We start from the raw sequence: 13,903 nt of genomic DNA, 5'->3' as shown, positions 1-13,903 counted from the left end.
CCATTATCTCGTCTATTTGCCTGTTAGTTTTGGCAAGGTGGCTCCTTAGCTTGGCCTTCTCCATTTCGATGGAAGTCATATACCCAGGGTTTGGGTTCGGAGGGTGCGATGCCAAACTTCCAGTATCTTCCTAGATCATGTGTTGTTTTCTAGGATGACGTTGCACAAAGGTGCCCTCTCCAGTTGGGTCAGCCACACTGTAATCTCCATGGTCACTAGGTCTCTCTGATTCATTCTTGCGCATGGAACAAGTTACCACCATGTTTATTGTTGTGTCGAATATTCTCTAACAAATTTCATGTGTATTATCTTCTCAATGAAGGCACCAATTTATTGATGCGGTTTTTCAACAACAGTGGATTAAGAAACCAGATTAGAGAGATTAAGCTTGTTAATAAACCATAAATGTAAACTCACAAAATGTTTTAACGTGGTTTAGTGGTTAAAATTCACATAGTCCACGAGTCACTCTTATTCTTGCTTAGGAACTCTTGAAGAGATTGCTTATGACAATTTCAACAGAGTTTTGGCATACAAGATGTCTGTCCCTTTTACTGCCAATGCCACTTATATTTATCAGGAATTGTGATGGACAATATTGGGTAACCGTACTATAACTGGTAACATACATGGTTGAGTAATTTCCCAAATAAAAGGATACATAAATACCCTAATTAAGCCTATTGTCATTTACATAAATCAATAAATGTATATAATGTTTGTGCGCATTTATTGTGCATATTCGCATCCAAGTATGTAGGTATTCTTCCATATGGGCATATTTGAACCACCTCAAGCTAGTTTCCATCTCAAACTAGAAATGATTGGAATAGGACAACTTGACTTAGATAATTCCCGGGCCTAATGAGGGCGATCTGGACACTGGACACCTCGATCTTTGTCATTGGCATCTCCAACAATCTAGAGATCCTGAATTGTCCAAAACTCAGTGACGAAGCTCCTAGTTGTTTGGTTTAGAATTATCGAACTTCTCCGATGTCTTGCAACCTTTATTTATTACATGCCAATTGTACCCCAAGCAAGATAGTTGAGTCGTGTTTTTAGGGTACAACTTTATTATTGGTGCAAATCTATATCGGGTCTCACACATCTTATTTTAAAGGGTAGATAACCATTTGATACCTTGTATTTTTGTAAAGCATCGTTTTGATACCCTGTGTTTACAATAATACTCATTTAGTGACATGTATTTTGAAATCGTACATATTTGGTACCCTAAACTAAATTTAATTAATAAAATTTTGCTGATTTAATCAAACTGCTCTCAATTATATGAGTTCCAAATTTAAATTTAATTACTTAATTACATATAACTGATGACAGTTTAATCATATTTATAAAATTTTATTTATTAAATCTAAGTCTAGGGTACCACATATGTATGATTTTAAAATACAGGGTATATGAGCATTATTGAAAAATGAGGGTACCAAATATATACTTTGCAAAATATTAAGGTACGAAATGAGTAAATTCTCTATTTTAAATAAAAAAATATGTGAATTTGGATATTAATTTGGACCAGTAATAATATGTCACATCAAAATATCAATGCTGTGTTCTTTAAGGTCTAATTTGCTTTTTTACTTTCTCTGTCAATAACACCAATGATGATCTGTTTATGAATTAGACTAACAACCTCACGGATAGGTGAATGATCGCAAAATTAGTGATCAATTAAACAACTTGGGAGCAGTTAATATTAATTGGAAGTAAACAATAAAAAATTGACATTTTTTTCCATCAAAATTCTTTCTGAAAAACGTGACTCCTATGGTGTTTGTGGAGCCAATTATGTCAATGTGTTAAGGGTTTCGTGCATAATTCTCAAGAACAACGACCAATGCATTGGTCGCAATTGTGTAACAAACATTAAACTAAATTGAAGGGAGGGAAGAAAAAAATATTTTAATTAGTAATCTGATTAAATTAAAAATTATACCAAATTTATTTTTCGTTTTAATTTCTCTTTTAATTTTTTATAAAAATATTATTTTTATATTTGAAGTTATATAAGGGTTTACGGAAATTACTTTTTATTTTTATTAAATATTTTAAAATAAATAATTATTTATTAGTTAATAATACATTAGAAGTGTTTTGGTTATATTTAAAAATATGTCGATTTTTACAAAACTATTAAGAATAATGAAATATAAAGTATAAAGAAAAAAATAGATAAAGTAATAGAGAGAGAGTGAAACTCTGTGTATTATTTCAATGAGTATTGAACTCTATTTATACAGATAAATATGAACTAAAAAAATCAAGTAAGTACATCAAATACAATCAAGAATTAATATTGATATTTAATTTTGGGTAATTTGATGATTCTCCATTTTTATGATATTTGACTAAGGGGATTCTCCATTATTATGGACATCCATATATATATATATTAAATTTGTAATACTCCTCGTTGGATGTACATAAATATTGTCTCATTAAAAACCTTGCCAACAAAACTCAGTGGGACAAAAACTCGATTAAGGGAAAAATAGTGCAATGTGTATTTACTCCCCTCATTTTGATGCTCATGGAGATCTTTTAATCGACACATTCAAATCTTATGTATCATCTTCTCGAATGTTTACATTGGTAATGGCTTTGTGAATAAGTATGCGAGATTATCACAAGATCAAATTTGTTGAACATTAATATTGCCATTCTTTTAAAGACCAGGTGTGAAGAAGAATTTCTGCAAAATATGTTTAGTTCTACATTATTTAATGTATCTCATTTTAGCTGAGAATTGCAAGCTCCATTATCATTATAGAGAATTGTTGGTTTGTTTTTTGTCGAGTGATAATTCACATGGTCATCGAATATGTTGTGTCGTTAATCTAAGTTACACTTTCTCCACTTGCATCATTAAGTGCAAGTATCTCAACATGATTTAAAGTTGCCTCATTAAAATCTTTGTATGGAAAACCCAGTGGGACAAAACCTGAACTAAAGGAAAAATAGTGCAACACGTATATATCTCCCCCTCATGCAAATATCTATAGTAACTTTGGTGATTAGATTTCTCCTATGATTTCGATTGTAATTATAAAGCACCACTTTTAAATATCACCATAAATTATCTATGATCACATATTTACTATAACTCTTCTAGTGCATGTATGTGGAATAAAACTTGACTGTTTATCCAACATATTATATCATTCTTTTATATATAACATTGTTCATTATCATATCATATAACAATGTTATAAATATGCATCATATTTGTGGATATTCATTATATATGACTATGTTCAACCCAAAATTTGAAATTTAAACATGAACACGTGGATGAATATCTTCGATAATATCAAATTTTATTTGCAATACAGATGATATTTTTTTACCATATATTTGTTACATTCTTTTTACATGTTCTATAATTTCTACATTAAGTAATCATATACAATATGATTCTATAAGCATGTGAACTACTTCAGGACTTCTGTACTCATAATCTAATTTATGAACAAACAATATGTTTGTTAATCATCGATCTAATAGTTTGTTCTTCAATACTTTTATGATATAATTATAAGCTCTTGAAGAGCTTTTACAATATATAGATTATAAATTCATATTACGTACATAGACAATTTTCAAATAATTATTCACATATATGTCTTTAGTTCATACAAATGTCTTTTTTTATATAATGTACCCGACTTTGAATTTATATCTCTTAAGGCATATTAAATTCTTGTAGAATTTGTCTGATAAGGAATATTTCAAATTCTCATAACACTAGGAGCTCAAAATAAATAATTTTTCATGCAACATTTATGTGACGCATATCAATTGTTTCAAAACATATATTTCAGGTTTGATTATATTTTCTAACAATAATATGTATATGCCTTATTTTAGTTAATCTCATGCCTATGGAAATTTTGTACTACAATTCATTTTGTGTACAAATATACAAGTTTATCATTTAAATTACTTTTCTTGTACAAATATTTATGTGTACCCCATTGTACCCCCTACAAGCTTTACTTCACTCTATGTGGATTAATTTTATACTGCCTGGATTGAGTCATATGATTTTGGCCAAAATTATATGCATGTCGATAATTAGTCAAATTTAATATCACGATCCTTGCTATCTCATATTAGTTCATTGCAAGTGCAAGTATTTAGTATTGTCGACAATAATTCATAAAATGATAATTTCCTCCTATATTGACATAACTTATAGAGATTTCTTTATTTTCAACTTACTTGTCAAACATATATATTATTTTTAGGTACCTATATAACCACTTCAAGGGCTTCAATAATTATAATGAAATTTGTTATGTCTATAACTTCTTTAGGGAGTCTATTATGGAGCACTATTTTTATTTAATGTTCAAATTATCAATAATTTATAATATTAAGGTATATATATAAGTACATCTTGCTTACAACATCTTTAGGATGGACCAAATAAATATTTGTATTCATAATTCTACTTTGTTCACTTACGCTTCAAGCATTATTATACTCATTCTGACTCAATTTAAATAATATTTATTTGCAGTTAACATACATAAATGTATGATTTTATAATTTTGAACTTTTAGTTCTTATTTTGTGCAAGGATCATTTTTCAAAATATTAATCGATCCAACCACATTTCTCTCCTCCGGATCGAGAAAATATTTTTAAAAATTAAAACAACCTATAAAGATTTCAATATATCACAATAAATCAATATTTCCTCAAACTCATATATATTATTGGGTCATTGAACATTAAGTTCAATAAATCACAATTATAAACTTATTTCATTTTCAAGAATGAGTCACATATATATATAATTAAAAATATACAAGCTTATAATTCTTGTAAGTTCATGGCCATACGATCTTATCACATCGATAAGAAATTATGCAATAAAATCCAACAATGATTCAAGAATGCAAAGAGAATATAATCAAACACTCATTATCAAAATAATATAATTCTTTTCTCATACATATTGGAAAAAATAAATAACTATATAGACAAATATTTAAAATAGGAAAAATAATTTTTAGAAGAAATATAATTTCAAATTATAAAAAATTATGAAAACTTTGAGAAATGAATGTACTAACATTCTAATTAGTTGCTCTTTTATAATTTATATATTTGTAGTAAGAAATTTAACAATAAAATTGCATAAATTAAAACTCTTTTAAACAAAACATTTGAAAGCTAGTTGAAATATACATATTTTTCTTTTCAAAATTTCAAGATATTCAAATTTATTTTCACTTTCCATGTGTGAAATATATATACATATTGTAGCATCCCGCGTTTTGAACACCCGTTAGTAGCCGGTTGGAGCCAGTGAGGAATTATGTAAAATATTATTTTGATAAATAATATTGTGGGATATCATGTTATTTCATGAATTTTATACACGTTGGGCTAATTTGGTAAAGGGTTTAGGCCTATGCAAAGAAAATTGGTCTTGGATCGAGAGGCAAACCCTAATAACAGAAAAATCTCGGATTAGGTAAAATGAGGAATACTATGGCATAAAAATATTTGGCAACTGTGACTGTATAGTCGAGCCAATAAATTTAAGAAAAATTGATTGAGGATTTAATTCCAATCGACCAGAATTAAGAATGACAATTTCTTGCTCGATCATCTAAGGAAATTTTGGTCAATTTAATAAAATCACCAAAATTATATGATATGTGACAAATTTTATTTTTTTGGTCACATTTAACTTAATTAATTAAGCTTGGAGATATTTAAAAACTATATGGTAAAAATTTAGGGAATTTTAGAGAGTGAAAATACCAAAAGGGCCCTTAACTACCTTATAGTGAGGTAAAAATATGCAAAGGCATAAAAGTCTTTTTGTGATGGGTGACTAGGCTATGTCCTAGTGTACTCAAGTGTCTAGGAACATACCCTAGGGAAGATCAAGAGACTACCCTAATGATTAGTGTTCTTCCACATTATTTTCCTTAATCTTTTTTTTTTCACAAAAGAAAAACTATTCACTTTCTCTCAACCCATTTCCTCTCAAACAAGCTTCTCTCTTCCCCTCAACCATCCCAAAACTGAGAGCTTCCCCTAGCCTCCATGGCTGAATTTCCTTCCTCTCCTCAAGCTTAGATACTCACTCTCCATTGAAGGAAAGAGAAGCTTAAGGAAGACTAGTGTACAAGTAAGTCCGAAACCTTTTCACTTTGTTTCCCTTCTTCTTCAAATATGAAACCCTAAGGGGTGGATATGCATGCAAGAGATGTAATGAACAAGCATGGCATGGAACCTGTATTATAGGGTTCAAGAGAGGTGGTTCTAGAAGAATCTCAAAGTTTGAAGATTTTTGGCGATCTAGTGAAAGCAAAGGTAAGGGTTCTAGAGTTTTTATGTTTTTCCACTCATCTAAAATATTCTACCCTAAAAATCTCTTAAAAATATGCAAGTGGAACTATTGGGGCTCAGTTTGAGTGTATAGAACACAAGGAGGAAGTTTGAAAAGCTAAGGGAACCTCATCTCCAAGCTAGAACCATCAAAGGTAGAATTTTTTTGGTTGGTTATTGAGTATTTTTGGTTTATATTTGTAGATGTAATGACCCAACTAATTCTAGACTTTGGACCATTAATAACAACTATACATAGACACTAATCTTAAGAAAACATACATATGAAATAGTCATAACTTTATTAAAAACTGTAAAGCAAAGGTTAACATACATAAAATTCGGTGTGTGATATGGGATCCCATTGCTTGAAAATGAAGCATAACTTAAATCTTAAATAAATTTGTTACAAAATTAGGTGCGGAAAATACATAGAAAACATAATTGAAATGACTAAAAACAACTTCATCCTCAAATCGTTCACGCAGTCCACCGAACCTATTCTTCCTCAATACACAATCCCAAGCCGCCAAGAATCTTTCCACCGCCATAATTATTTTCCTGCACATATAAAATAAAGGAATGAGCCTAATGCCCAGCAAGGAAAATCTAATAATAACATAAAACATATACATAAACGTAAACTATAAACATATAACATATACTATAAGCATATATCACAATTCTAATCCATGTACATGGTAAACATTGGGGTTTGCTAACTAAGAAACTATAAGCCTCAAAATACAATGAGGTTTGCTTGCTAAGCAACTATAAGCCCCAAGAACATAAGAGTGTTGGAGTTTTCTATTTAAGAAACTATAAGCCCCAAAACATATATATCATAACATATAAAAACATAGTATAACATAATCATATAAGCATATCATAACTATCCTATTTTCCTTACCAGATACAAGGATGTGAGAACAAGGACGTGATTTTGGAACACTCCTAAAACCAATAATATAAAGGTGAGTATCTCCTAAAAGAAAAGATGAAAAGAAATGAACTAAAACCACTGAGAAGATACTTACCGAGAAGAAACCTCAAGTTCAAAGAACTTAGATGCCTAACCAAGAATTGAAAATAGCAAGTTAGGATTTGAGTAGAGAAAAACTATAAAAACTAATGAAACATACATAAATGAACTAGGAATAGGAATACGTTTGAATGCACTATAACCGAACTACGCCTCGATTTCGAAAAACACACTATTAACCTTACTTCCCAAGTGTTTAATAAGCTTCAGATGATAAAGCTTATAACCCCAACCCAAGTGTTTAACACTCTAAAGTAAACCTAGCTGCTTGAAGGCTCTGAACTCAGCTTGAAGAATGAAAGAAATGGCTAGGTACTATGCCCTATTTATAGAGTTCAAGAATGAAATGATAGTTCTTTTAGATTGAATAAAATAATGACCATTTAATTGAAAAACATTTGAATAATCGTTTAGCAGAGGCTTAAGACTCGGTTAAAAAGATTATGAGGCTACCTTAGAGGTTATGGGTTGAATTGAGCTCGGTTTCCAAACTATTCAAAAACCTTGCTTTAGAGCTGATATATCACCCATGGTAGGCGATATATCGCCTGGGCTTATATTCTCGATTCTCTTTGAAGTGTTCGTGCGAAGTTACGTGTTTTTCGTATTCCCCGAGTGGCGATATATCACTCCCTAGAGCTGCGATATATCGGCTTACGCTGAAATATTATACACGTAATTGCACTTTTTCAGCCTAATTTGAATTGAGTAAACAACTTTGACTGAGTCCTGTAACGATTTCAAAGCTGCTGGCAGACTCTGCGGTTTTCAAATATTCCTTTTATAAAAGTATTCCTCAAAAATACTTAATTTCTTAATAAACATGCACACAACAAGTGTCATTCTCTTATTGGGTCTATCTAAACCTTATAGTATAATAAATATCATCTTCATAATCAGCTATAATCAAACCTTATGTTATAATTAATATTCTTAAACTATAGGTTAAACTTGTAAAATCTATAAGTGTTGCTACGAGTGTTTAACTAAGTCCCGGCTTGAACCAAAATCCACAATAATAAACATACTACAACTATTACTACTACTACTACTATCTAACTAGCTACGTAAAGTTCTTAGACTCCACAGTAGATCTGGTTGTATATACTATTTTATTGGTCTTTGGAGTTTATTTTATGCTGGAGGGTTAGATTCATTGATTTGATGATTTTCACGCATGCATGTGTCTAGGGTTATGCTAGATGTGCTTGGTGTTGTTAAGTTGTGTAAAAATGCATGCTTCCAAGAATTCGTGGTCTGACTTCCAACGAATCAGATCGCACCCTACTCTCTCTATCTATGAAAAATAATTGGGCAGTTTCATAGTTTCTTGTGAGTACTTGATGATAGGTTTTGGAAAATCATAAAAAGTTATTTTTTTAAACCCAATTTATGAACATTTTGGCATTTTGATGTAAATCTGGAAAATTTATGGGCAACATGCACTACCCAGATTGTTTTGAAATTTGAATGGGTTTTACTAATAAAAAAGCTATGGCATTTGGTAAGGTGTTATTGTAAACATGTATAAGGGTCACCGTAAAATCTTAGAGAAAAATGTGTTAAGGAATAAGAGATATGATTTTTCAAAATTTTCCCTAGAATCTGAAAACAAAACTTCTGGGCAACAAGCACTACCCAGATTGCTTTAAACATTTTAATGAGTTTTATTATTCCAAAAATCATGAAATTTTTAAGGAATCTAAATAGACATGTATAAAGATCACTGTAAAATTTATAAAGATCTGGGCTACGTTGTAGGAGAAATAAATTTTCAAAGTTACCTTAAAATCTAGGAAAAATCTATGGGCAACAAGCACTGCCAAGATTGCTTTAAAAAGTTTAATGGGTTTTTCCATCCCAAAAATTATGAAATATGGAGGGGAATTAGTTAGGATGTGTTTAATGGCTCCTGTAAAATTTAATAAAAAAATGTGTCACGGTTTAAGAGAAATTTTATTTTTCTAAGTTTTCCCTAAAAACTGAAACGTAGTAATTTCGAACCTTAACGAAAAATGATTTTTGAGAGGTTAGTTCTCTTAACCTAAAAACAATTTTGACGTGAGGCTTTCACCTAGTTTACGTCCTTTTGACACAGAATACGTGAACTATAGTTTAAGGGTTTTCTTTTCCCAAAACTCAACTTAGGGCAAATGTTTAAAAGGAGATTTTACCCCTTTAAATGAAATAGTGGAAGTAAAGTTTTGGAGATGAGAAGAAGTAACTGTTGACGCGGTTCTTCGCCAAAAGGTAATTAAGAAAAGAAGAGAAAGGGATTAGTGCTTAGGTTGAACCGAAACAGATATATGATCTTAGAAAATGAAATGGTGACTCAGAATACGTTTTTTGAGTGGTTCAAAGGTTAAAATCCTTCTACTCCACTAGTCAGTATTATTGCTATATACTGAATATTTGATTACAGGGTATTTCTTACAATAGAGAATCCAACCTCTATTAACTCCCAAGGTCTCCATATTTATAGGAGAAGGCACCTGGGAGTTGGTAAGAAGGTCATCCCGTGACCTTCTTACCTATCATGTCAACTCTTTGACATTCATGATTAATTCCTAAACCTAACACATAAGTGTGGTCAAATCGATAGGTAAGGGGATATTGGGCCGCACGGCCCAAACCAGTCGTGGGAGTCTGAATACGCACGTTCCTGCTGCGTGTTCGAGAAGTCAGGGATGTATCCAACACGTGATGTCTGATATATGCACGTTTACCTTGCGTGGTTGACTTTATAAGGGGTTATAGCCTCCAACTCCAGCTCGTATAACGAGCTGGATCTTCACTCGTTCCTGCGGCCTTCCGAGTCCAGACTCAATCCTTAGGCAATCTTGGTGAACCCTTACGTTACCCCGAGCTAAGGAGGTAGAACCTTACGATGGCAGCTCCAGTCCTGGGGATGTCTGCCTGGTAATCATGATTAGGCCGTACCTCAGCTCGCTAATCAGCCCGTGGGAAAATCAGGGCGTACATCTGCCCCCCAAGCCCCTGCTCGTGGTACATGACGTCGTGTAAGGGCACAGTAGGAGATTTTAGGCTTCCCCCTGAACTCTTCACATTCCACCTTTTACGCAGGCGCCTAATTCGTGGAGCATCGTGGTTGGGGACGGTACGTCTTCCGAGAACCGCATTTAATGGCCTAGCCTATACCCAGCCGTCGTTTCGTATATCGAGTGGAGGGCCTTGGATCCCACATCAGGGCAATGCAACGGCCCTCTCCTCGTGACCCTTCACGCATATAAAAAGGGGTGGCCACCTTACGCACGGGCCACCCGTTCATTTGCAATTTTTTCAGAAATTTTTCCCTTCTTCTCTCTTCATCTTCAAGAGAAAAAAACCCTTTTTCTTCCCGACTACCATTCCTAACGTTCAAGAAGCTCAGGCGCAGAGACTCCTTCGAAGCCTTGGAACCAACTGCTCCGACGAAGCCCCAACCCATGTGATATATTCATCCACTTCCCAGCCAAACACTCTGTAAGTCTCCTGACTGTGCATGTTTCGAAGTTATTTTTTTTTTACTGTAGCTTAGGTAAATATTAAATGTAGCCGCATGCAAGGGTTTGCTGGGTTTTGTGGGAATGAAGGGTGAAAGCCTTTTAGGTTAGGGTATTGTTTGTAGTAGGAAGCCGTTTAGGAGAATGGTTTACAGGATGCATTTTCTGGGGAAAATTTTTGGGTATGATTCTTGGGATATTAGTTCAAAATATTCAGTATTTTGGGTGCAAAGCCAGGTAACTTAGGGGACACGCTTCTCAGGCGGTTTTTCCTTTCATGCCTATTGGAACTTTCCCTCCAAGGCAACATTTTAATCTGACCCTCCTGACACACGAATTCCGAGTAATCGGGGATCTGTTGGGAGCACAGGCGCGTGTTCATAGAACCGCGTGGTCCCACTCTCCACGAGCTGGGCTTACCTCAGCTCGTGCAAAGAACATTTGATTTTTCCTCATGCTTGGGTCGCCTTTTCTAAAATCTTTTCTTTTGTTCACTAGGCGACGAGATGGCACCGAAGAAGAATGCTCCAAAGAAGACCGCTGGCAGCTCGGCCTCCCAGCAAGACAAAGGAAAAGCGGTGATGCCCGAATCCCCAATCCCCAACTTTGGGCCCGCGATGGAACAAGAGCTCGAGGTGGCTCCTGATGCGTTCTTTGAGGCGGAGAGGATCGTCTCAAAGATTACCGACCAGACGAAGGTAAACAAAATCTTCCTCTCCCACAACATTGGGCTGGGGAGAGCATCAGTGGTTGCCTGACCTCCGGCAGAGGGCGAGCGGAGCTGCGCACCACTGGACGAGGCATTCGCGGCCTGGAGCGACGAGCATTTTAAGGCGGGGGCCTTCCTCCCGTTGGATCAGTATTTCGCTGACTTCCTCAATTACGTGAAGTTGGCCCCCTTCCAGCTCCCCCCCCCCCCCCCCAACTCTTATCGGTTGTTGGCGGGGTTAATATATTTATTCTTGAAACACGAGTGGGAGGTCCACACTCCTGCGGATATTTTGTACTTTTTCTGCCTCAAGGCCAGCCCGGAGCAGCGGGGGCGAGGCGACGAGTTTTATTACTTAACCCGATTCCCCAACACGGCTGCGGTCATCGAGCTGCCCAGCCACCCCAATGACTTCAAAGATCAATTCTTTATGTCGACGGGGTTCAGAAACTGCGAGCTCCACTACTTCAATCATCGTCGTAAGTGCTTTTCAACCTTAGCTCGTAAGTTAAGTGTCATTTAGCTCCTCCTGTATCCCTTTTTGACTTAGATTAATCCTGCAGCTATCTTCGCGAGGACAGAGAAATCTGTGACCCTCGGGGCCCAATACGAGACACTGGCGGGCTTGCCCCCCAGTGAGAAGGATTACCGCGTGCTCATAACAGACGAGACGATGGTGGCCTGCAAGCTGATTTTCCCAAATCAGACTTTGAACCTGAGGAGGAACCGGGCGCTTCCCCCAGCTCGCGATACCAGGTCCATCATCGTGGAGGAGGTCGCGGGGGGCGAAGATGAGGAGGACGAGGAGGACGAGGCTCCCCTCATGAGGAACAGGAAGCGGGCGCTGGAGGTCGCCCAGAGAACGGGTGAGGAGAGGATCTAGTCCAGAGCAGCCGCGGGTCCTTCTGGCCAAGGTAACCCTTACATGTTTAGGAATTTAGATAGGGCCATTGCCGACCCCCGGCTAGCTAGGTTCAATCCCAGACAGATCGTCCAACGTCACCGAAGGGATCCGGACTTGGATACAACCTTGCTCCACTGTGTCGACCAGCTCGTGCTGGACTACCAAGATAGCCGACCTAGGGGTACCGAGTCGTAGATAACACCCTAGCCTTTAGGTCGATCCTATTCGAGGAGTATGGGACTAACCTTCGGTCGTGTCCATCACTCCGGAGGGGTGCCGTAGCTCCGGGACTTAGGCAATATGTAGAGGAATCTAGCCCGGAACCAGAGTCGGATCCAGAACTTGCACCAGCTCGGGAGATAATCGACTTAGATTCTTCTTCTAGCTCGGGGGGTAGGATTCCCCTTAGTACACATATACTTGAATTTCTCTTTTTCCCCCTTTGTTTTTGTTTCTACATGACTGCTAACTTTTGTACTAACCATATCTTTGTTTTGACAGAAGAGATGTCTCAGCCCGAAGAGAGTCTGCGAGGTGCGTTCACCGGGGGGAACCCCTCAGCCAGGGCCGCTGGGCCAAGAATGAAGAGGCTCCGAACGTCTAAGCATGCCGTCGGGAGCCCCACCAAGTCTCCTGCAAAGGAGAAAGAGCAACCCCCGGCTGCCCAGGTCGCGGGAACGGTTCCTGCTGCTGCAGGGGGAAACAAGATGCCCCCGCCCCCTCTACGAGCTCCAGCCCCCGCCCGGGACGTAGGAACGGAGCTCGAGGCTTCGGCGATTGTACCCTTCGAGGTACACATCCCAGTCAATCCCCAAGGCCTGGAGAAGATTCCAGAGGCCTTCCGGGGAACAGTGTATGAGTCGGCGAACTACGCCGTCAGCCACATATACAAGTTCAACGAGAAGGAGCTTCGGGCCATCGAAACCAGGAGCCCGGTGGGCGTGCTGGAGTCTTCACTGGGCATGGCCATGACGTTAAGCTAACCTTAAACTTTTGTGGTTTTTTATCATTACACTTTGCCCTGTTTTTTCTTTCTTCCTTCTCTTTTTTCTAAGGCAATTGCCTCTCCGCTCTCGCAGAGCGTCGTTTCCCTTCATCGAAGCATCGCTAGGACCAAAACTCATCTCGAGGAGATGAGGAACGAGCACCAGACGGCCGTGGCCACCCACCAGGCTTCTCTGCAGGCGGCTAGGGATGCCTTGGCAGCATCGCAGGCTGAGCTAGAAGAGACTCGCCCGAAGCTTCAAGAGCTCGAGATCACCCTCGCCACCGCGCGGGTACACCTAGATGCCGCGAAGGCAGAGGCCAAGGCCGAGCTGGCGACCGAGCAGGCAACTTCAGAGGTCGTCATGGAAGACATGTTCTAC

The sequence above is a fragment of the Humulus lupulus genome, chromosome 2 (assembly GCF_963169125.1).
Source record: "Humulus lupulus chromosome 2, drHumLupu1.1, whole genome shotgun sequence".
NCBI classification, from domain to species: Eukaryota; Viridiplantae; Streptophyta; class Magnoliopsida; order Rosales; family Cannabaceae; genus Humulus; species Humulus lupulus.
This window is presented reverse-complemented; position numbering follows the sequence as displayed.